Consider the following 23,003-nt stretch of genomic DNA (forward strand, 5'->3'; position numbering starts at 1 on the left):
CAATGAGAATGAAGACACAACATACCCAAACCTATGGGACACTTTGAAAGCAGTGCTACCGGGAAGTTCATAGCACTAAGTGCTCACATGAAGAAACAGGAAAACAGTTATACCAGAGAATTAACATCACAGCTAAAAGCTCTAGAACACAAAGAAGCAAACTCCCCCAGGAGGAGTAGACGCCAGGAAATAATCAAATTGAAGGCTGAAATCAACAAAGTAGAAACCAGGAAAACAATACAAAGAATCAATGCAACGAAGAGTTGGTTCTTTGAGAAAATCAACAAGATAGACAAACCTTTGTCCAAACTTACCAAACAGCAGAGAGTGAACACGCAAATTAACAAAATCAGAAATGAAAAGGGGGACATAACAACAGACTCCGAGGAAATCCAGAAAATCATTAGGTCATACTTTGAAAACCTGTACTCCACAAAATTCGAAAATTTAAAGGAAATGGATGACTTCCTGGACAGCTATCATTTGCCAAAACTAAATCAAGAACAGATAAGCAATTTAAATAGACCTATAACCCCTATGGAAATAGAAGCTGTCATCAAAAGTCTCCCAACCAAAAAAAGTCCAGGTCCAGATGGCCTCAGTGCAGAATTCTACCACAAATTCAAAGAACAGCTTATTCCAATTCTTCTCAAAGTGTTCCACACAATAGAAGCAGAAGGGTCTTTGCCAAACTCTTTCTATGCGGCTTCAATAACCTTGATCCCCAAGCCACACAAAGATACAACCAAGAAAGAGAACTTCAGACCAATATCCCTCATGAACATTGATGCAAAAATACTCAATAAAATACTGGCAAATCGGATCCAAGAACACATCAAAACAATCATTCACCACGATCAAGTAGGTTTCATCCCAGGGATGCAGGGATGGTTCAACATACGAAAATCCATCAACGTAATCCACCATATAAACAAGCTGAAAAACAAAAATCACATGATAATCTCACTAGATGCTGAAAAAGCCTTTGACAAAATCCAACACCCCTTCATGATAAAGGTCTTGGAGAGATCTGGGATAACAGGGACATACTTAAACATAATAAAAGCCATATACAGTAAACCAACAGCCAACATCAAACTAAATGGACAGAAACTCAACACAATTCCTCTAAAATCAGGAACAAAACAAGGCTGTCCACTCTCTCCATACCTTTTCAACATGGTACTTGAAGTTCTAGCTATAGCCATACGACAACAAAGGGGGATCAAGGGGATACAAATTGGGAAGGAAGAAGTCAAACTTTCACTGTTTGCAGACGATATGATAGTTTACATCAATGACCCAAAGAACTCTACCAGGGAACTCTTACAGCTGATTAACACCTTCAGCAAAGTGGCAGGTTACAAGATCAACTCAAGAAAGTCAGTAGCCCTACTATATACAGATGATAAAAGGGCTGAAAGAGAAATCAGAGAAACATCACCCTTTACAATTGCCACAAACAACATAAAATACCTTGGGGTAACGCTAACCAAACAAGTGAAAGACCTGTATCGTAAGAACTTTGAATCTTTAAAGAAAGAAATTAAAGAAGCCCTCAGAAAATGGAAAGATCTCCCATGCTCTTGGATAGGTAGGATCAATGTAGTAAAAATGGCAATACTGCCAAAAGCAATCTACAGATTCAATGCTATCCCCATTAAAATCCCAGCACAATTCTTCACAGACCTTGAAAGAACAATAATCAATTTTGTATGGAAAAACAAAAGACCTAGGATAGCCAAAACAACCCTGTTCAACAAGGCAACGTCCGGAGGCATCACTATCCCTGACCTCAAGCTCTATTATAGAGCTATAGTCCTGAAAACAGCTTGGTATTGGCACAAAAATAGACAGGCAGACCAATGGAATCGAATTGAAAATCCGGGTATTAACCCACACACGTACGAACATCTGATCTTTGACAAAGAAGCTAAAAATATACAATGGAATAAAGAAAGCATCTTCAACAAATGGTGCTGGCATAATTGGAGACTGGCATGTAGAAAAATGCGGATCGATCCATGTTTATCGTCATGCACAAAACTTAAGTCCAAATGGATCAAAGACCTCAATATAAATCCAGCCACACTGAACCTCTTAGAAGAGAAAGTGGGTGGTACCCTTGAACGAATTGGTACAGGAGACAGCTTCCTGAACATAACACCAGTAGCACAGACAGTGAGATCAACAATTAATAAATGGGACCTACTGAAACTGAGAAGCTTCTGTAAGGCAAAGGACACAGTCAGCAAGACAAAAAGGCAGCCCACAGAATGGGAAAAAATATTCACTAATCCCACATCTGACAGAGGGTTGATCTCCAAAATTTACAAAGAACTCAAGAAGCAAGTCTCCAAAAGAGCAAAGGACCCAATTAAGAAGTGGGCTGCAGAACTAAATAGAGAGTTTTCAATAGAGGAGTCTAAAATGGCTGAGAGGCACTTGAGAAAGTGCTCAACATCCTTAGCCATCCGGGAAATGCAAATCAAAGCAACTCTGAGATACCATCTCACTCCTGTCAGAATGGCTAAAATAAAAAACAACAAGGACAATTTATGCTGGAGAGGATGTGGTGAAAGGGGGACACTCCTCCATTGCTGGTGGGAGTGCCAACTGGTTCAGCCACTTTGGAAAGCAGTATGGAGATTCCTCAGAAAAATGGGAATAAACCTACCACAAGACCCAGCAACTGCACTCTTAGGCATATATCCAAAAGATGCCCATTCATATAACAAAGATGTCTGTTCCACTATGTTCATAGCAGCTTTATTTGTAATAGCCAGAACTTGGAAGCAACCTAGATGTCCCTCACCCGAAGAATGGATAGAGAAAATGTGGTACATCTACACAATGGAGTACTATTCAGCAGAAAAAAATAATGGAATCATGAGATTCGCAGGCAAATGGATGACACTAGAAGAAACCATCCTGAGTGAGGTAACCCAGTCACAAAAAGAGAAACATGGCATGTACTCTCTCATATATGGATTTTAGACATAGATCTGGGGAGTGCCAGCCTACAATCCTATTGCCAGAGAGTCTGGGAAACAGAAACTTCATTTACTGGCTGGTTAAGTACTGAGCTGAACTCAAGAAAGCCAGTATCAGAGAGGGAGGACTGATGATCAAAGGGATTAAGACTGGGCTGGTTGAACCCCCAGAAACAGCTGACCAGACAAAGGTTAACTCTTGAATCCCAGGCATCAGCCTGGGAATCCAGCATGGGACTGATCAAGACCCCCTGAATCTGGGTGTCAGTGAGGAGGCCTAGGTAATCTATTGAGCCTTGGACAGCAGATCAGTACCCATCCCAAGTATACACATGGTCTCTGGACTCCCATAGAACAATGTGAGGTGCACTCTCACCCTGAACTCTTGGGGAAGGGTCTAGGCCCTGCCCTATATGAAATGACAGACTATGGACACCCCCATGGAGGGCCTCACCCTTCCTGGGGGAATGAGGGGGATAACGGGGGGGGGGATGGGGGGGAAGGCACTGGAGGAGGGGAGGGAAAGGGAGAGGGACCTCGTACTGACTTGTGAAGCAACCTTGTTTCTTATCTAAATTTAAAATGGAAAATAAAAAAATATTAATTAAAAAAATTCCTCAGTCTAAAAAAAATGCTTAATGATTTTTTACACTTTTTATTATATATTTAAATTAGAAACAAGCTTGCTTCCCATGTCAGTCCCAGCTGCCTCTCCCTCCCCTCCATGCCCACTCCCTCTCCCCAGCCTCCCCAGCCCCCCATCCAATTTCCATTCCATTCCCCAGGGAGGGTAAGGCCCTCCACGGGGGATCTCTAGAGTCTGTCATTTCATTCTGGGGGAGGGCCCAGGCTCTCCCCAAAGTGTCCAAATTGAGAAAGCATCCCTCATTGTGGGATGGGTCCCCGAAGTCCATTTGTGTGCCAGGGATAAATACTGATCTACTATCCCAAAACCCCATCGATTGCCTGAGTCTTCTCATTGACACCCACATTCAAAATTCTGCAAGATATTTACTGGCTACAGCCTACAAATGGATAAATTTCATATGGAGATTTCTTTCTTTGTAACAAAGGTTAGGCAAGAAGCTGTCCTTGCCTAAACTACTAACAGTATGCTGTCCAAATTGGACAAGCAGGACACAAGAGAAAATGACTCCTGAACTTTACCAAATAAAGGCAGGTAGTTTTTCAAAATTCCTTCTTTGCAAAAAAGTCGGTCAGATATTCTAGGCCTGTAGGCTGAGGATGGATTCCCTAAGCTGCAGAGGAACATTGTGTGACTGTCCAGGCAGGCAGCTGTTTCTGTCATTTCTATAATTTTGAAATTTGCTTGCTCTACACTTCCTGTTTACTCAGGTAATATATCCTTCTCAGGTCTCTGATGAAGTTGAAGATATGATAGTTATAGTTTTCTCTGTTACAACATTCTGAGAAGAGTACATACCATGTTTGTCTTTTTGTGACTGGGTTACCTCACTCACTCAGAATCGTTTCTTCTTGTACTATCCATTTGCCTGCAAATTTCAAGATTCCATTGTTTGTTCCTCTGAATAGTACTCCAATGTGTAAATGTACCACATTTTCTCTATCCACTCTTCAGTTGAGGGACATCTAGGTTGTTTCCAGGTTCTGGCTATTACAAATAATGCTGGTATGAAGATAGTGGAACAGACATCCTTGGTGTATGAATGGCATCTTTTGGGTATATGCCTAAGAGTGGGATTGCTGGGTCTTGTGGTAGACTGATTCCTGAGGAATCTCCATACTGATTTCCAAAGTGGCTGTACAAGTCGGCACTCCCACCAGCAGTGGAGGAGTTTTCTCCTTTCTTCACATCCTCTCCAGCATAAACTGTTGTTGGGGTTTTTGATTTTAGACATTGTGAGAGGAGTAAGATGGTTTCTCAGGGTTGTTTTGATGTACAATTCCGGGATGGGTAGGGATGTTGAGCACTTTCTTAAGTGTCTCTCAGCAATTTTAGACTCCTATATTTAATATTCTCTATTTAGCTCTGTACCACACTTTTTAATTGGATCCTTTGGTGTTTTGGATACTTGATTCTTGAATTCTTTGTAAGTTTTGGAGATCAGCCCTCTATCAAATGTGGGGTTAGTGAATATCTTTTCCCATTCTGTGGGTTGCCTTTTTGTCTTGCTGACTGTGTCCTTTGCCTAACAGAAGTTTCTTAGTTTCAGGAGCTCCCATTTATTAATTGTCGATCTCAGTGTCTGTGCTACTGGAGTTATGCTCAGGAAGCAGTCTACTGTACCAATTCGTTTAAGGGTACCTCCCACTTTCTCTTCTAAGAGTTTCAGTGTGGCTGGATTTATGTTCAGGTCTTTGATCCATTTGGACTTAAGTTTTGTGGATGCTGATAGACATGGATCTATCTGCAGTCATCTACATGTCAGCCTCCAGTTATGCCATTTGTTGAAGATGCTTTCTTTTTTCCATTGGATAATTTGAGCTTCTTTGTCAAAGATTAGGTGTTCATACATATATGTGTTAATATTGGGGTGTTCAATTCCATTCCATTGGTTTACCTGTCTATTTTTGTGTCAATATCAAGATGTTTACATTACTATGGCTCTTTAATAGAGCTTGAAACCAGGCATGATGATGCCTCTGAATGTTGCTTTGTTGAATAGGGTTGTTTTGGCTCTCCTGGGTCTTTTGTTTTTCCATATAAAGTGGAGAATTGTTCTTTCAAGGTCTGTGAAGAATTGTGCTGGGATTTCAATGGGGTTTGGGTTAAATCTGTATATTGCTTTCGGCAAGATTACCATTTTTACTTGTGTTGATCCTACCTATCCAAGAGCATGGAAGAACTTTCCATTTCTGGTGTCTTCTTTAATTTCTTTCTTTAAAGACTCGAAGTTCTTGCTATGTAAGTCTTTCACTTGTTTGGTTAGCATTACCCCAAGATATTTTATGTTGTTTGTGGATATTGTAAATGGTGATTTTTCTCTGATTTCTTTCTCAGCCCTTTTATCGTCTGTATATAGTAGGCTACTGATTTTATTGACTTGATCTTGTATCCTCCACTTTGCTGAAGGTATTTATCAGCTGTAGGAGTTCCCTGGTAGAGTTTTTTGGGTCACTTATGTAAACTATCATATCATCTACAAATAGTGAAAGTTTGACCTCTTTCTTTCCAATTTGTATCCCCTTGGTCTCCTTTTATTGTTTTATTGTTGTAGCTAGAACTTCAAGTACAATATTGAAGAGGTATAGAGAGAATGGACAGCCTTGTCTTGTTCCTGATTAGATGAATCGCGTTGAGTTTCTGTCCACTTAGTTTGATGTCAGCTGTTGGTTTGCTGTATATAATTTTTATTATGTTTAGGTAAGTTCTTGCTATCCCAGGATCTCTCAAAGACATTTCTCATGAAGGGGCATTGGATTTTGTCAAAGGCCTTTTCAGCATCTAGTGATATGATCATGTGATTTTTGTATCTCAGCTTGTCTATATGGTGGATTACATTGATTGATTTTTGTGTGTTGAACCACTCCTGCATCTTTGGGATGAAGCCTACTTGATCATGGTGGATAAGTTTTCTTGGATCCAATTTTCCAGTATTTTATTGAGTATTTTTACATCAATGTTCATGAGGGATATTGGTCTGAAGTTATCTTTCTTAGTTGTGTCTTTGTGTGACTTGGGTATCAAGGTTATTGAAGCCTCAGAAAAAGAGTTTGTCAAAGACCCTTCTATTGCGTGGAAAACCTTGAGGAGAATTGGTATAAACTGTTGTTTGAATTTCTGGTAGAATTCTTCATTGAGGCCATATGGACCTGAACTTTTTTTTTGGTTGGGAGACTTTTGATGACTGCTTCTATTTCATTTGTGGTTATAGGTTTATTTAAATTGCTTATATGTTCTTGATTTAATTTTGGTAAGTGATATCTATCCAGAAAACTGTCAATTTCCTTTAACTTTTCAAATTTTGTGGAGTACAAGTTTTCAAAGTATGACCTGATGATTCTCTGTGTTTCCTCAGTGTTTGTTGCTATGTCCCCCTCTTCATTTCTGATTTTGTTAATTTGCATGTTCACACTCTGTGGTTTAGTAAGTTTGAATAAAGGTTTGTCTGTCTTATTGATTTTCTCAAAGAACCAACTCTTCCTGTCATTGATTCTTTGTATTGTTTTCCTAGTTTCTACTTTATTGATTTCAGCCCTCAATTTGATTATTTCCTGGCTTCTTTGTGTTTAGGGCTTTCAGTTTTGCTGTTAATTTTCTAGTGTGACTATTCTCCAGTTTCTTCATGTGGGCACTTAGTGCTATGAACTTTTTCATCTTAGCACTGCTTTCAAAGTGTCCCATAAGTTTGGGTATGTTGTGTCTTCATTCTCATTGAATTCTAGGAAGCCTTTAATTTTTTTATTTCTTTTTTGACCCAAGAATGGTGCAATTGCACATTATCCAATTTCCATGAGTTCGTAGGGCTTCTGCAATTTGTGTTGTTGTTGAATTCTAACTTTAACACATGGTGGTCTTCTAAGATATGGATTTTAGACATGGATCAGGGGAGTGCCAGCATACAATCCCAATGCAAGAGAGTCTGGGAAACACAACCTTCATCCAGTGACTGATGGAAGCAGAGGTAGCTAAGCACTGAACTGAACTCCTTGAATCCAGTGACAGAAAGGAGGACTGATGAGCAAAGGGGTCGAGACTGGGCTGGTTTAACACACAGAAACAGGTGACCTGAACAAGGGGGGAGCTCTTGGACCCCAGACTGATGGCTAGGAGTCTATCATGGGACTGACCCAGACCCCCTGAATGTGGGTGTCAGTGAGGAGACATAAGTAATCTATGGGTCCTTGGGTAATATTTATCTTTGACATACAAATGGACTTTTGGTGCCCATCCTACAATGACGTACTCTCTCAGTTTGAACTCTTGGGGGAGGGCCTAGGCCCCTGCCCTGAATGAAATGATAGACTCTGGAGATCCTCCATGGAGGGCCTCACACTCTCTGGGGATTGGAGTGGGGACTGGGTGGGGGGCTGGGGGACCTGGTGTGGGGGCATGGGAGGAGGGGAGGGAGAGGGAGCTAGGATTGGCATGTGAGGCATGTCTAATTTAAAAAATGAAAAAAATCAGAAAAAAATCACAAAAAAGTTTATAAGGTTGAGATATGCAAAAGCTTAAATTGTTTATCTAAGAAAATGTTTTGAGGTCTAAAAAGACAGTATGAGATTGGTAATACAAGTTAGGATAGAAAGTGAGTTAGATACAAAACTTTGGGATGCCCCGAGATAGGATAGATAATGGAGTATTTTCTCTGACCTTGCCAAATGCAAATGGACTGGACATTGTGAATGTAAGTCCTACCAGATAATTTTTCTTACTGTATATAGTTTTACTGTGTTGAATTTAAAAATCTTCCCTTTCCATTTATACAAAAAGGGGGGAAATATTGTGTGATATTTTGATCACATTGATATTCCTGAGACTGCCTATAACATTTACTTTGAATTAGAGTTGGAGCTAGCTACCAACTTTTCGAAATTAACTATAGGTGTTTTGGAGGCCTGAGAACATATAGAGAGGCATAGGAATATTCTTCCCCTAATTTGGATTGAGGAAGAAGAGAAAGAAGAGGTCACTGGTTGCTTCTCTACAACGTCTTTGATGAATCAGGGACTTACCCTGATATCTGACCCCCAAGTTTTTATTGATAAGTAATAATTAGATAAATGCTTCAAGATACTAATAATTAATAAACTAATCTTAGCCTTGTTTAAGCTCTGGAAACTACCAAGTATTTCATAGTCCATGTAGAAAAGATCATTCACATGGAGATGCAATAAAGCAAGAAGTAATGAGATCTTGAAATAAAAGGAGAACCCTGGGTTTTGGGAAGAGATTTCTGAAGGAACTAAAACACATAGTTTATGGATCTGCTGTTAATAAGAGGTTTGATTACACAGAGTAGGAAATTAAAATGCACATGAAATTTGGAGAGTATTGAGTTTAAGTGCTATGAGGTCAACATGTATGTGGAAGAGAGAGCAGGTGTAGCCTGTGCTTAGAAGGGGAAAAAGCATTTTTGTTGACTGCAAACATACAATCTCTCTGTCATTCATACTTTTTTAGAGGTGGGTTGGGGGTACTGGACAACAGGCTCTCATATATCTCAGGCAGTCCTTAAACTATCCATGTTGTGGAGAATGACTTTGATTTCCAGTGCTGTGATTACAGGCATGTACTACTATATTCAGTTTAATGTGCTTCTGGGCATCAACATAGAGCTTCATGCATGCTAGGCAAGTATTTTCCCATGGAAGCTACAACCCTACTCTGGTACATCCCTTATTCTTTCCTACTTTACTTTTGAAATACTGACATATGTGTAATGAAATATCTTGGACATGGGCTTCAGTTCTAAACAGGCAATCTGTTTCACAGGAACTTTGTGTAATACATTATGAATGTGGAAGAAAACTTCAGTATACCTGTGTTTTGACCCTTGACTGCAGGGCAGATGAAAGAAGTCCACCAACGTCCAAATAAAAGGATAAGAGATATTTATTTGGGGAACACTGACAAAATGAAGGTAGATAGCCACTGAGGTTTTCTGCTTCTGGAGGTGCAGGATGCTCAGACGACTACCCAAGAGGGAGAGCTATTTAGACCCCTCCTCTTCCTTATAAGGGATCATGTCTCCACACCGGAGCCACACCCTAAGGCCAGTACCTCAAATCTGTTGTTGGAACAAGATGCCACTGCACTTAACCATTTTTCTTTTTTTTTTTTGAGACAGGGTTTCTCTGTATAACAACCCTGGCCATCCTGGAGTTCACTCTATAGACCAGGCTAGCCTGGAACTCACAGAGATCCACCTGCCTCTGCCTCCGTCCCATTTACTGGAACTAAAAACGTGCACCACCACACCAGGGTCATAACATGCAATCTGTTTCACAGAAACTTAGTGCAATATATATTGACTGTGGGAGAATACTTTAGTATGCTTTTGTTTTGACCTTGACCCTTCATGTGAGATTATTTATGAAACAAGCTTTGGAGTTTGTAGGGTTTCAGGTTTGTGGTCTCTTACAGTGTTCATGAGAAAATTCAATAGTTGCAAATTCTAAGAAGAAAGTCACAGGTGTGCTTACAACACATGTAGTCAGAACCCAGGAAATCCAGTAATACACAGACTTCAAGAATTTCTGTGTTCTTTGTGGCTTTTTCCTCAGTTTAGTCAGGCAGAATATTCTAAAATGAAATAGAAGGAAAACCCGATTGTGGTTATTGAGACATCAGCTGATCTGTAGACAGCAACTCAAGAACTTAAAGCCACACAGAAGGGTTTCCTGTCCTGAGGATGTGATTCATTTGGGAAAAATAGATGGAACAGTGATCTTGCGGCACTAATTATGTGAGTTCTCTCTATAATTACCATAAAATTATAAGTTACAGTAATTTTCAGCACTCCACCAGGGAAAATGAAGTAACTCTGAATTACAATGCCAAATTAGATGGTATCTTACAAAAACACGGGATTGCAGGAGCAATTTGGGTCACTATGATATGTGGCATGTCCTGAGATGCATCCTTTTCATTATCTCATTAAATTGCACCGATAACCATGCATGTATTTAGACTGACTCCCTCTCAGAGTAGGGCAGGTGGTAGCGCTCTGATTGTGATAGAAATATTAAACATAAATACCTAAGAGCAGACTCCTTCACGAAGGAAATTTAAACACAAGGTGAGGATTAGGTAGGAGATGGCCTTGCTAACCTCCTGGAGTATTTTTCACTGTCAGTGGCATAGGTCAAAACTTCTAGGCGTCTCATTTCCGTCAGATTATTATTGAAAGACTGCAAGCCCAGATTTCAGAAGAGAACACACAGCATGCAGTCCGACAGAGAACTCCTTAAAAATCTAAACCTACCTGGCATTAACACCGGTCTGCCTCAAAATCCATCTTCCAAGGAGTTTGCCTTGGCAGAACAGGTTCATACTCAGAGCTCTTGACACTGGACACTTGTAGAAGCCATCTGCACTTAGGCTTTAAAACTCTTCATGTATTACTTGGGGATAAAATATTTCCTTGTCACAGACATTTGGGGGAAATGAGTTATAGTATTTAAAATGCCAGGGAGGGATGCAACCTATTTTACAAGGAGTTTTTAGTAAGAATTATTGAGTGTGGCGCTATACGCCTGTAATCACAGGACTCAGGAGGTTGGGTCAGGAAGCAAGTTCAGGGTCAGCATGAGCTACATAGCAAAACTTTCTACCATGAGAAATGATCACATCAAATGATCTATCCAAACATCTTTCTATAAGAAGTGGGGGCTACAATGGCACTTTTTCCTCAGTAAGTTCACGGGCAGAACAGAGCAACCACCATGCCCAAAGGCTTCATTACATGTTGGAACAGATTTGGGCTTTGCAAACACTTCCCCAGCAAGTGCTCTTCCCAGCATCCTGGGAAAAAATCAGATAATGAAGGTCAAAGTACTTTGTGTGGGCTGTCACAAAGGGAACTATTAGCCCTACTCTCCACATCCACTGCACTCTCACCATGCTAAGGGAACCTCCCCAGTGAAATGGAGGTCGAGGCTTTCATGAGTTGCTTCACAAGATGACACATCTCAATACAAAACGATGCCACACGTTACTGTCACTCTTCTGTTCTAAATAGAATCCAGTACTTTACCTGTCTGTGTGAAGCAGCATTTTGGAAATTTGAGGATTATTCATGATCTGATCAAATATGTTGAGTTTATTAAACAGAAGATAGTTTTGGATGTCCAAAACGACTACTTCTCTCAACAGAATATAAGTGTTTGCAGAAACTATTTGGGAGTGTTGCAGCAATTGTGTAACCAGATATTAAGTGAGGGTGGTTTCCATGTGTCTCCTCTGGTTACAGGCTTGGAGAGGGGAGTTGGGCATGAAGCTCCACTCTTAGCCAATGAGTTATTAGCAATTCTTGTCTGCTCAGAGAGGACAGGTTAGATTTCTCTAAGAGATTATCCCCTCATAATTCAACTAAGCACCAGTGGAGGCCATGCATCCTAGAATATTTAGTAACACCAATTAGTCTTTATAGAAGGGAAAGAACACACAGTTTAGTGGGAAGGGAGAGAGGTGGATCTGGGAAGAGTTGGGGGAGAGAGGATGAATATGATTAAAAAATGTAGCCTGCGATGGCAATGAGAAACTAGAGCATGGCACAGTCTCCTCATGGAAAGAACCCGGGGCAGTGGCCATTCCTTTAGTAAGTACCACTAGCAAGAGGGATCTCCCAAGTGCCATCCTGTATTCAAAGTGGAACCATAAAATAAGTTTATAAAACTTAGAGTTGAAATAGCACAGATTATTAACATTAAGGCCACTTCCTGCTAAACAGAAAACCCAAGTTTGGTTCCTACTCCTAGGTCAGGTGGCTTATAACCACCTGTAACACCAGTTCCTGGATATCTGATGTCCTCTTCTGACCTCCAAAGCCATACACATGGTGCACTTACATACATGCAGGCACTCACATATACACATAGAATAAAAAGAAACAAATTCAAAGGAATAAAACTTAGAATCATTTCTCCTGTGGCAGTTCCTCAGATGTGATGTGTTGTCATTAGTGAAATGCATCACATTCATGCAGCTAAATAATTGCATAAAATTGATTGGCTCAGTCTGTGAAAGCATTGGTGTTTTTAAGAACCCCAGATGTCTCTTGTGTACCAAAAGGCCTGAGTCTCCATGAGAAACAAGATGTGTATGAAGTTAAGTCTACCATAATTGTTCAGAATTATGCATATTAGGCTATGTTATAAAAGTAGAACATTTCTAAGAAAACCAAACCTCTGCCTATATTATTGTTGGCCCAGGTATAATTATTGTTAAAGTTAGAAAAATAAAATTATGTAAGAGTGTGTGTGTGTGTACAATTTTACATATGAAAACATCCCTGAATTTGGCAAATAAGTGTTTCCATTTGCAGCCACAGGAAGGGACACGATTTTCTCTAATAAAAGTCAGAGTTTCCTCAGGGAGCACAACAACTTTCAACATACTTCAAAAAAATTATAAACTGTATGTTAAATCTTGCATTTTGAAATGACAGATTTTCCAGTGGGGCAAAGCCCTCCCTGTGGAAATTATTTTCTTGATGGCTCATCTTGAGAGAGCTGCAATTTTCTCCCAAGCTTGCCATTCTCTCTTCCCTATGAGTTCTCTTTTCTTTGATGGAAAAGTTCCCCTCTGTGGCATAGCCTTGGAGATTTAGAAGTTCAGATAGTCAACAACTGAGGCTATGTCGACAACTCTCATCCATATCCTGATCCCAGACTGGTAGGCAGTGCAGGGTGACCTGGGACCTTTGCTTTCTTGAGCGGGGTGGGTGCTTGGGCTGGCTCATTAGAGACAGGAGCTCTAATTATTAGGGTTGTAGCAATGAGCTCATGCTCTCTTGCTGAACTGTCAGTTGCATGGTTCTCATGCCCTTGATCACTCTGCTATAGTTCCAGCAGGGTGCCTGGGCACTTCACACAGAAACCAGGTCCCTATGTAGTCATCGCGGAACATAAAGACATACATGCAATTTCACTGACAATTCTTCCTGATGGGTTTGTTAGTTGGTAAAGTTCATGCTTGGGGTGGGTCAAAGCAACATGGGGGGGGGCTGCCAAAGGCAAAGCTACACCAAACAATGGCAAAATGGAGTAGAGCAGCTTTCGTCTTCGGGCTCTTAAACTCTCTTCTTTCTTATTTCTAAAGCCAATGTGTTGAGTGTTCCATTCTTGTAACTGAAAACACAACCATCTCCCACTGAGTATAGAGTAGACAAATATGTGAACACAGAGCAGAAACTACCTGGACTATTGTTTGATGTCACTGTTAACAACTATTAACTGTAGCTAAATGCAGGGGTCACTAGATTAGATACAGGTTGTCACATACATAAAGACAGAGTGACCTATTCTTGAATATTCAACCTGAACCAGAGATGCTGAAGATTTCCCTGCAGAGGCAATATGGATTAACACGTGGTGTGGTGTTGCTCACACTAGCCTGACCTTAGATAGCATTTGGAGTAGGTGTCTTCTCTTGAAACTAAATAACAGTCACACACAAACAAGCCCACTTCTAACTTTCCAGCACAAGTAGCAATGAACGGAGTGTTAAAACCAATTCCACCTGGCTCAAATATCCTGACCAACCAGCATTATTCTCATATAGCATGAAAGACTCTACCCTAATTCAAGCCGTTGTTTATCTAGAGTTTTAAACACACATGATTTAACAACCTCACCCACCAACCAGTAACAATACTTCAAGTCTCTACCACTGGAGTTCCCTGTCAGTCAGAATTCCTTAATTGTCATGATTCTTGGGCAGAGTGCTCAACACAAGTATATTGTTCTGGATACATTTTTCAATTTTAAAGTGTATGTTTTCCAGTTTTGAATTCTTCAGCCTTACTCGTGCCTACATATTTTCACAGTGTTCTTTCACTTATAAAGAATGTTTCATACAATATTTAAAGGCAGCACCATCAGGACTGGTAGAGCACAATGCATAGGAAATAATAAAACTCCAACGGTCTGTCTAATTTGAGCGGGGGTGGAGCCAAGCCCTGCAACCGTAAACAGTCACGTGGCTCCTGAGAAAAAGAAAATTAACCTCAGGAAATAAAAATGATGATTAGCTGCATCATGACCAAGCAGCTCTACCACTAAACAGATATGCCCATGGAGCAGTAAATGGAATGTGAACGCTTATATATTCACCCAGATTATAAAAGCAACTTCCTCAATATACTCCAAAATTGGCACACTGTAAAACAAAGCATTACATCAAATGCCATAATGTAAGGGAAGTGCCAAGATGGAGGAGGAATCCCCAATCGAGCAATGTCTCTAGTTAAAGTGTGATAGAAGTCAGAAAAAGACTTACATCCCCCCCAAGATTTGTCCAAGGACCTATGAGAAAATGTGATGCCTGAGTCTGGAGAACCCAGGCGAAGCAAGGTCACCTTGCTTCCTCCAGTGTGGCTCCTCAGCATCAAGCTCTGTTAGCCAGCTGTGGACTTTGAAAAGTTTCTAGAAAAACTGGCTCTGGAGAATTAAGCCTGAGTCAAAATTGCCTGAGGACAGGGGCTGAAACAGGTTGCCTGAAGTCACTTCAGAAGGATCAAAGTCAATATTGGGATCTAAGGATTCACAGTTTCAACAGCTCTCTGGATGATAATGAAGATACTTTGCTAGGCATCACGGACTGGACACAGTTCAGCGGCATGAAGTAGGCAGAACCTAGCAACTGAGATCACAAAGTTGACTTGCTGTTTAGGGTAGTGTGTGGATGATTAAAGTGCACTCCTCTTACTCAGCAGATCAACCAAAATTAAGGATGTCTTTCATCTGGAGCCCCAATACCCATGTATCTATTGATCAGAAGAAGTCTTTGCAAAACTGTGCTGTTGCTGTGTTGACAAGTTCAGTCCTCATGTACCGTGAAGAGTAACCTCCCTCTTCAGCCTTTGTTTGTCCTCTAAACCCTAGATGAGTAGTTTTATTTGCATTGGAACAACAACAGAAAACTTATGTTTGATAAGACAGGAAAGGATAGTGGCACAAACAACAGGATCCACAGAGCAGAAACTATCTAGAACATTCCCTGCTGCCATGAGCAGCAGAAGATGCTCCCCGTACACAGTCTTCTCCCCAAATGTATTAACCTATGAGCAAGTAGACCTGTTTATAAGCATGTAGTCCACCCACAAGATCATATAAAATCTGTCTTCCTGTGTGACAAAGTTGCTTCTTACAATGCCGGGATCTATAAAAATGTGGGAAACACTTCCAAGGCTCTAAGTAAGTGTTTTAGTCGGTGATGTTCAACTAACTGCTGTATAACACAAGCCAATGCAGTTCAAGGTCTCCCTGAAAGAAAATTCTGTCTCTCATAGCTCTGTGGGAAAGACAAGAATGTTCTGGGCCTGTCTTGTTTTGGGCCCTTCACGGCATGATGTTAGACATGGACTTAGAGGCATGGTCTGAAATCTTGACCAGGTTGGATGTTGGAGCTGGTGCTCTCACTGACTCAAACTAAAACTGTCTTTTAGCTGAGAGTGACTTTCTGTCCAAGGGATAATGCATGTCTTTCCTTGAGGCCCTGATAACCCTTTTGCTGAATTTGAGAGAAAAAAAATGGGAATGTTCAGAAACCTCTAGCCCTACCAAGGGCCCTTGCTGGATTTGGACACAGACATTTCCACAATATTCTGTTGATTTTTGAATCTGCTCATCTTCAAAAGGCCAAGGTTCAATACCATATTGCAACAGCATGTGGAATAGGGGTTGTTGTAGATGTCTTTAGAATCTATAATCTGTCAGAGTGCTAGTTGAAAGTAGACAGATGGAGTGTATTGTAGCTAATTAACAAAATAAACACTTACAACACACATATACACATGCTCACACACAACCTGGGTATTCTGTGAAAGTGTTTTTGTCTTAACTCTAGGTATTAACTGTCATTGTTCCACACTTACTCAGTTTCTTCAATCAAAATCTGGAATTTGAGGTCATTTGCTATGATAGAAATAGAAAATAGGAAAGCATTAGGCTAAGTTTAGTGCTTGTTGATGACAAATCTCTCAATAGGAATGATGTCAGTATACCTCAGCTCAGATAAAGTTATACATGAAAGAGAGTTTCCATGGTGTCCAGCATCACACATATACACAGAAACTTTCTCTAGAATATGGTAAGCAAGACAGATCTCCCTATTTCAGAGGTATAGGCAGACACAACTCTAAAGTTAAAAAGTGCCCAAAATTATCTTAGAATTAACACTCAATACTAATACTGCTAATCCATGAACACAGATGTCTTTCCAATTATAGTGGTTTATATATATATATATATATAACTCTCTTTTATAACAGAGAATTGACATTTTTACTGTAGAGGTCTAACACCTCTTTAGCTTGGTTTATTCCAAGGTATCTTATTGTCTTTGATGATATTGTAAATGGAAGTATTTCCATGATCTCTTTCTCCTTGTGTTTGGTGCTGGTGTATAAAAAGGCTACTGAGTTTTGTAAGCTGATTTTCTGTCCTGCCACTTTGCTAAAATTGTTGATTGTTTCTTGAAGTTTTCTGATATACTTTTTTGGATCTCTTATGTATAATATTGTTTCTTCTAAAAATGGGCATAGTTTCACTTCTTTATCTATTTTATCCCTTTAATTATCTTCTATTGCTCTGGCTACGGCTTCCAACACAAAGCTAAAAAGAAGTGGGGATCGTGGAAAGTCCCACCTTGTTCCTGATATTATTAGTGGATAACTTTTGAGTTTTTTCCACTTAGGTTAATGTTGGGTGTGAGTTTGTCATATACACCCTTTATTAAATTGATGTCTATTCTCTCCAGTTCTATTCTCTCTAGGATGTTTATCAGGAAACATGTTGGATTGTCAAAAGTTTTTATGTATATATGGAGTTGATCATGGAATTTTTGTCTTTATATCTGTTTTAATGATATTTATTGACTTACATACGACAAACGAATCCTGCCTTTCATGAATAAAGTCAACTTGATCATGGTGGATGATTTTCCTGATATGTGCCTGTATTCAGTTTGGTAGCACTTTATTAAGGATTTTTGTATCTTGTTTACCAAGACTAGAAGTCTATATTTTTGTTTTTGTTATGACTTTACCTAGTTTGGAATATTAGAGTAATCTGGCTTCATGTAAGGATTTTGCAGGTGTTATTTCTTTTTCTTTCCTTACTTTGGGGTGAATAGGTTGTAGTAGTAAATTTTCAGGACTTAAAGTCAATGTGCAATAACAATACTGTTTCTACATATTGATGAGTATATACCCCAAAGGAAACTTCAGATTATGCATTTGTGATAGAAACAACTATCATAGAAATACATAACTTTAAACTTAATTTAGAAAGAGAAAAACTTGTGTATGAAAAAATATACAATCTTTATGAAAGAGTAGAGGAAGATCTAAGTATATAGATCATCTATTTCTTCAGAATAACTTGCAGTGTAATTTTGTTTAATTATATATCCTATCTGAATTTTTAATCAGATGAAATGAAAACTATCGAGGATTCTATGCCACCATTTTACAGAAGCAAACAAGAAATCCATAAATTTGCATTGGACCACAAAATCAAAATATCAAAACAATTCCCAGCAAAAAGAGCAGTTAGTATCTTTCATTTCACGTTGTCTGATTTCCAAATACATGACAAAGCTGTAGCAGTCAAAAACTCAGGGCACTGATATTTAAAATAGTAACACTGAACAATGGATAGAATGCCTGAAAGATGGCTAGTCTTCACACCCAGTTGCCATTTGAAACAGCAACAGGAAAACCCAAGGAAAAAGGCAGGCTATATAGACAATGAAGCTTAGAAAATTAACATACACGTGAAGAAAGTTGTCCAAACCTACAGAATGCACAAAAGCCATCTCAAGAGGAGTTAGACACTTACATTCTAAAATCTGAAACTACTCAAAGAAAATATAGGGGATGAAGTTTAAAATAGTTTCTTGAACAAACAAAAATCCTTTAGCTCTGTCTCTAAAATTCAGGTCAAAAAGGATAAATTGAGCAATTATATTACATCAAAGTTATGTTTCTGAACAGCAATATAAATTATGGAGATGAGAAGTAAAGATGATCTGTAGAGTTCAAAGGAGATTTACAACTCATATGTCTGAAAAGGTGCTTACGCCCAAATGTGCAACAGCCTCTGTCAAGGAGGACATAGAAATGACCCTGTGTCCAGAGAAAGATGTTCAGCCTCACTCACCCTGGGAAATGCCTATGAGACCCATAGTAAGAAATGATTGCAGAGCTAGTAGGACGGCTTTATAAAATGCAAAAAGGACAAGAACTTGCAAGGATGCAAATGAAAAGGAACCCTTGGTGATGGCTGATGTGAATGTAATTTAGTATAGTCATGGTGGTAAGCATCAGTGCCGTTCCTGGGAAAGCTGGAATTTGAAGGACCCTGTGATGGAGCATTTGTCCTCCAGGGAAAGTATCCAAAGAGGCTGAAATAGAGAAGTTGAAGGAATATGTGAAATCACCTCCCATGTTTAGGGCATGTTACTCACAGCAGACTGAAAATAGAGCCACCTTTGATGACAGATGAATGGAGAAATTGTGGTTGAGATGCAAACACAATGGGGTACTAGTAAGCACTGCAAAAGAATGGAATTCTGTCTTTTGTAACAACATAGGGAATCACAGAGGACATTAAATAAAATAAATTTCAGAAAGACACAAATAATGGTTTCTGACATCACATGTGGAAAGATCTCACAGAAGTTAAGAAGATAGCAATCACAGCCAGAGGAAGGGATAGAATCTACTGCCCAAGGCTAGCCCATCTCTGGTGCACTCAATGCGTAACTTCTGAGATCTGCAGGGGGCGAGTGCTTATGTGCTCTGTTAAGATACTAGAGAACAAATCTTGACAGGATGTCTTGCACAAACATGGGTGCTGTGATGGCTACATAACTGCCTTGGTTCATTTTTCTGCATTACACATGTAATGCAGAAACATCTCTTTACAATCCATAAATATAATGATTGCACTGCTCTCAATAAACATGATATCAGTAAAGATATTTGTAAAAAAAATATAAGGAATGGTCTGAAGTGGAAATTTCAACTTACAGTCACAGATGAAGACTGTTTCCCTACTGTATCCATGGAGACCCTAGTTCATGCTGGGCGTGCTGTGTTTCATTCCTATTTGTCTTATGGTGATTTTCTGAAAACAGTTATAGTACAAATCTGGGGCAACCTAAACTGGCAGACAGAGGTGATGCTGGCTTTAAGCAAGCCCTCCATGAGGGTATCTCCCCGGAAGAAGAGGCTGCCACAGCTGATGAACACTTGAAAGTTCCATACACTCTGAAGCCTTGCATCTCAAGCATAAAACAAACTTTAGTTAAGCAGAAAAGTGGCATAGAATGTCACATGCATGGCTTCTTGTGGACATTGGGTCAGATGCAAGTAGAGATCATTATGGCATCCCTTGTATCAAGGGAAAGCAGGAACTGTCCAGCTGTCATTCTGTGAAGTGCACAAATACAGTCTCACTGTGGGGTCAGGCTGTCTTAGGGCAGGAGGAAGTCTGGTCATGCTTCCCATGGAGTTACCCACAAGCACTGACTTCACAGCCTCCAGGCTCTGTGGATCTTTGGAAACTGCATCCAATCCCAGTGGCTACAAAGATGTGACCTTGTTGGGGCACCTGTAAGATCTGTGTGACTCAATCATGGATTGCTGATTGAAGGACCCAGTCTGATCACATGCAGGCCAGTGTACAGCCTGAATTTGGTGAAGAATATAAAGGGTTAGAAGTGTGTTCTGATGTCTTCCACTTCTCAATCTCTTAATACTCCCCGAGTCAAAACTGTTGGTGCTATGCCAACAGCCTAAAAATATGAGTTTCAAATTTTAGACTCCCCCTTTTATTGCTTGACAGTTTGATACATTCTCTAATGGATGTCCCCCTTCCTACTGCCATGTCACATTTTGTGGTGTTCCCCACTGAGTTAATGGGTGATGACTGAATAATTAATATGTTGTACATATACACAACAGGATTTTATTAGTGGTAAATATGGGTCCTCTTTTTTTTTTTTAGAGGGGTTGATGCCATGGTGCTTATTGTTTTAAACTCTGACTCATCCCCTTATCTTCAAAATAAAATCAGTAGCCAATAGTGAAGCCTGAAACCTGACATTCCAGTGATCCTTAAACTCTATTTGCCTGGAATGTGATTATAGGTCACACAGATTGGCATGGTATGCCAGGAGATAGAGGAAGGGCTCACTACTTAGAAGCCTTTGGTCAATGTCTGCTTATAGCCCTGTCTTTTTGGCTGACTTCCAGGGAATTGAGAGTTCTCTGGAAGAAGCCAGGTGCTCATCTGCTCCGAAATCATTCTAGGTCCATCTTTCTCAGACCTTGTGAATCAGTTCTTTCCCTATTAGCTTTTTTTTTTTTGATGCTGTGTCCTAATTTTTGATTCTTGCTGGGTTTTAGCTTTAAAAACCACTGCACACACACATGCAGACACACACACACACACACACACACACACAATTTTATAGATTTAAAGAGAGTTGTAGAAACAAACACCCCATCAGCTCTTGCATAGAGTCCTTTCCTTTCTCATCCCTGGACACACTTCAGCGTGCAGTTAACAGACCAAACAATGGATGCCTAGGTAAGATGTCTGTCTGGTTAGACAGTATCAAGCCAGTGAATCATGCAAATGCAATTGATTCAATTAATTCAAACTCACTGTTTCAATTTCTCTGAAGAAGGAGATTAATGTGTCTGATTCTTGTAACGACCACCTTGACCAGCAAGGAAGACGCGACTCAGGAACCCTTCTTGCAGACAGTTTATTCAGGACCTTGATAAACAGTGGAAAGGCAGCCGCGGGAGAAACCCCTCCTGCTCCCTAAATAGCCGAGGCCAGCCAACCCTGAACGGCCACGTACGCATAAGCCATTGGTGCAACAGCACGCGCGCATAAGCAATCTGATGATCATGGCGTGACCCTGGCGGGATAGGAGCTAGCCAAATAAGGAGTTGTTTGTTACCGAGAGCACTCACCCTCAGGATGGCGGAATGCGGAAGCTGGTGCCATCTTTAAGGCGCGGTGTGACACAGCTCTCCACAGATTCTGTCAAAGGATGGCTTTGTAACAAAAGTGTAAGCTTCCCATAGAAAAAGTGTGCCTTCCACACGCACACTAGCTGCTATGGAAGCTGAAGTAGGAGCATTCTGCAGAAAGGGGAAATATGTTTCTTTAGAAATTCTTAGAGGAAGCCAGAGCTGTGATTCAGAGAACGGACAGATGGCCTGGGAAATGTTGCCAGATAGAGTTGGGACAGGAAGCTTTATAAGTGACATGCCAGAATTTGGGCACTATGGGTCAGGGTGGATTGCAGGATAGAGAGGTAAGGGAAACTGAGGAAACTGCAGAATGTGTGACTCATTACTGTTTCCTTGTCTAAAATCATGGGCTTCTGAAATGCCTTGCACATTGGTAGAAGTTTTTGGGAAACACCTGTAAACTATATGCATTCTTACACCAACAACCCCTCCAACACAGACAACTGTCAAGTAGTTGATTCAAGGATCCCTCATCAAAGTTTCAACTCTGAGTTTTGGTCAAGTTTCTTGGTCTGAGCTGTGGTAGGAGCCCTCAGAGGACTGTAGTCACCACACCCCATGCCCTAATCTTAAGAAATACCATCATCTCTGACATGGCCCCTTCAGGAAACATGTTATACCTCAGCACCACCCTTGACTAAAACAGAGTCTAGTTGCAGTATATTGTTGCCTCCTGAGTCTTTTGTCAAGCCTCACCCTTTGTCTCATGCTACTGGAACAACACTCACCGAGGAAATTTACAACCTTGCATTATCCACTGTCTAAATCACCACTAGGAGATATTCCCTTAATGTACACCTGTTATTGTCATAGTTCAACAAAATACATTTCCTCCTTAAAAGTAAAATCATGGTCCTTACCATGGTAGAGCAGGTCCCCAATGACCAGACTCCCCTCCTGTTTCTATCTGTATACATTGTGCAGGACACTAACATAGAACTGTTAAAATATCCCTCCATTGAGCAGAGACTTTTTTTTCAAGACAGGGTTTTCCTGTGTAGCATTGTAGACCAGGCTGCCCTCAAACTTATAGAGATCTGCCTGCCTCTGCCTCTGGAGTACTGGGATTAAAGGGTACATCATCACTGCCTAGATGAATAGAGATGTTTTAATCATAGATGTGTATAATCTATGCAGCACCTATTCATCAGCATTTCAACTTCTTAGCTACTGTGTTAAATTCAGAAAAGCTTTCCCTACTTATCAGACCTAAGTACAAAGTGGATCCTTTTCTATTCTCTGCTCATATAAAGCCTGAGCATCCCCCTAACAAAGAATTCAGATCTATCATCTCTTCTCAGTTGTG

The 23,003-nt window shown here is 40.2% G+C and overlaps 1 long non-coding RNA gene across 1 annotated transcript in view; it reads right to left on the reverse strand.

The window, feature by feature from the left end:
• The window catches only part of LOC110343247, a 116,369-nt gene extending 94,844 nt beyond the window's left edge, over positions 1-21,525 (reverse strand). The window contains exon 1 of the long non-coding RNA XR_002385459.2: positions 21,318-21,525. This is a non-coding gene — a long non-coding RNA (uncharacterized LOC110343247). The remainder of the gene's footprint in view (positions 1-21,317) is intronic.
• Positions 21,526-23,003: the final 1,478 nt, after the last annotated feature.

The sequence above is a fragment of the Mesocricetus auratus genome, unplaced genomic scaffold (assembly GCF_017639785.1).
Source record: "Mesocricetus auratus isolate SY011 unplaced genomic scaffold, BCM_Maur_2.0 Super-Scaffold_100031, whole genome shotgun sequence".
In the NCBI taxonomy this organism is placed as follows: domain Eukaryota; kingdom Metazoa; phylum Chordata; class Mammalia; order Rodentia; family Cricetidae; genus Mesocricetus; species Mesocricetus auratus.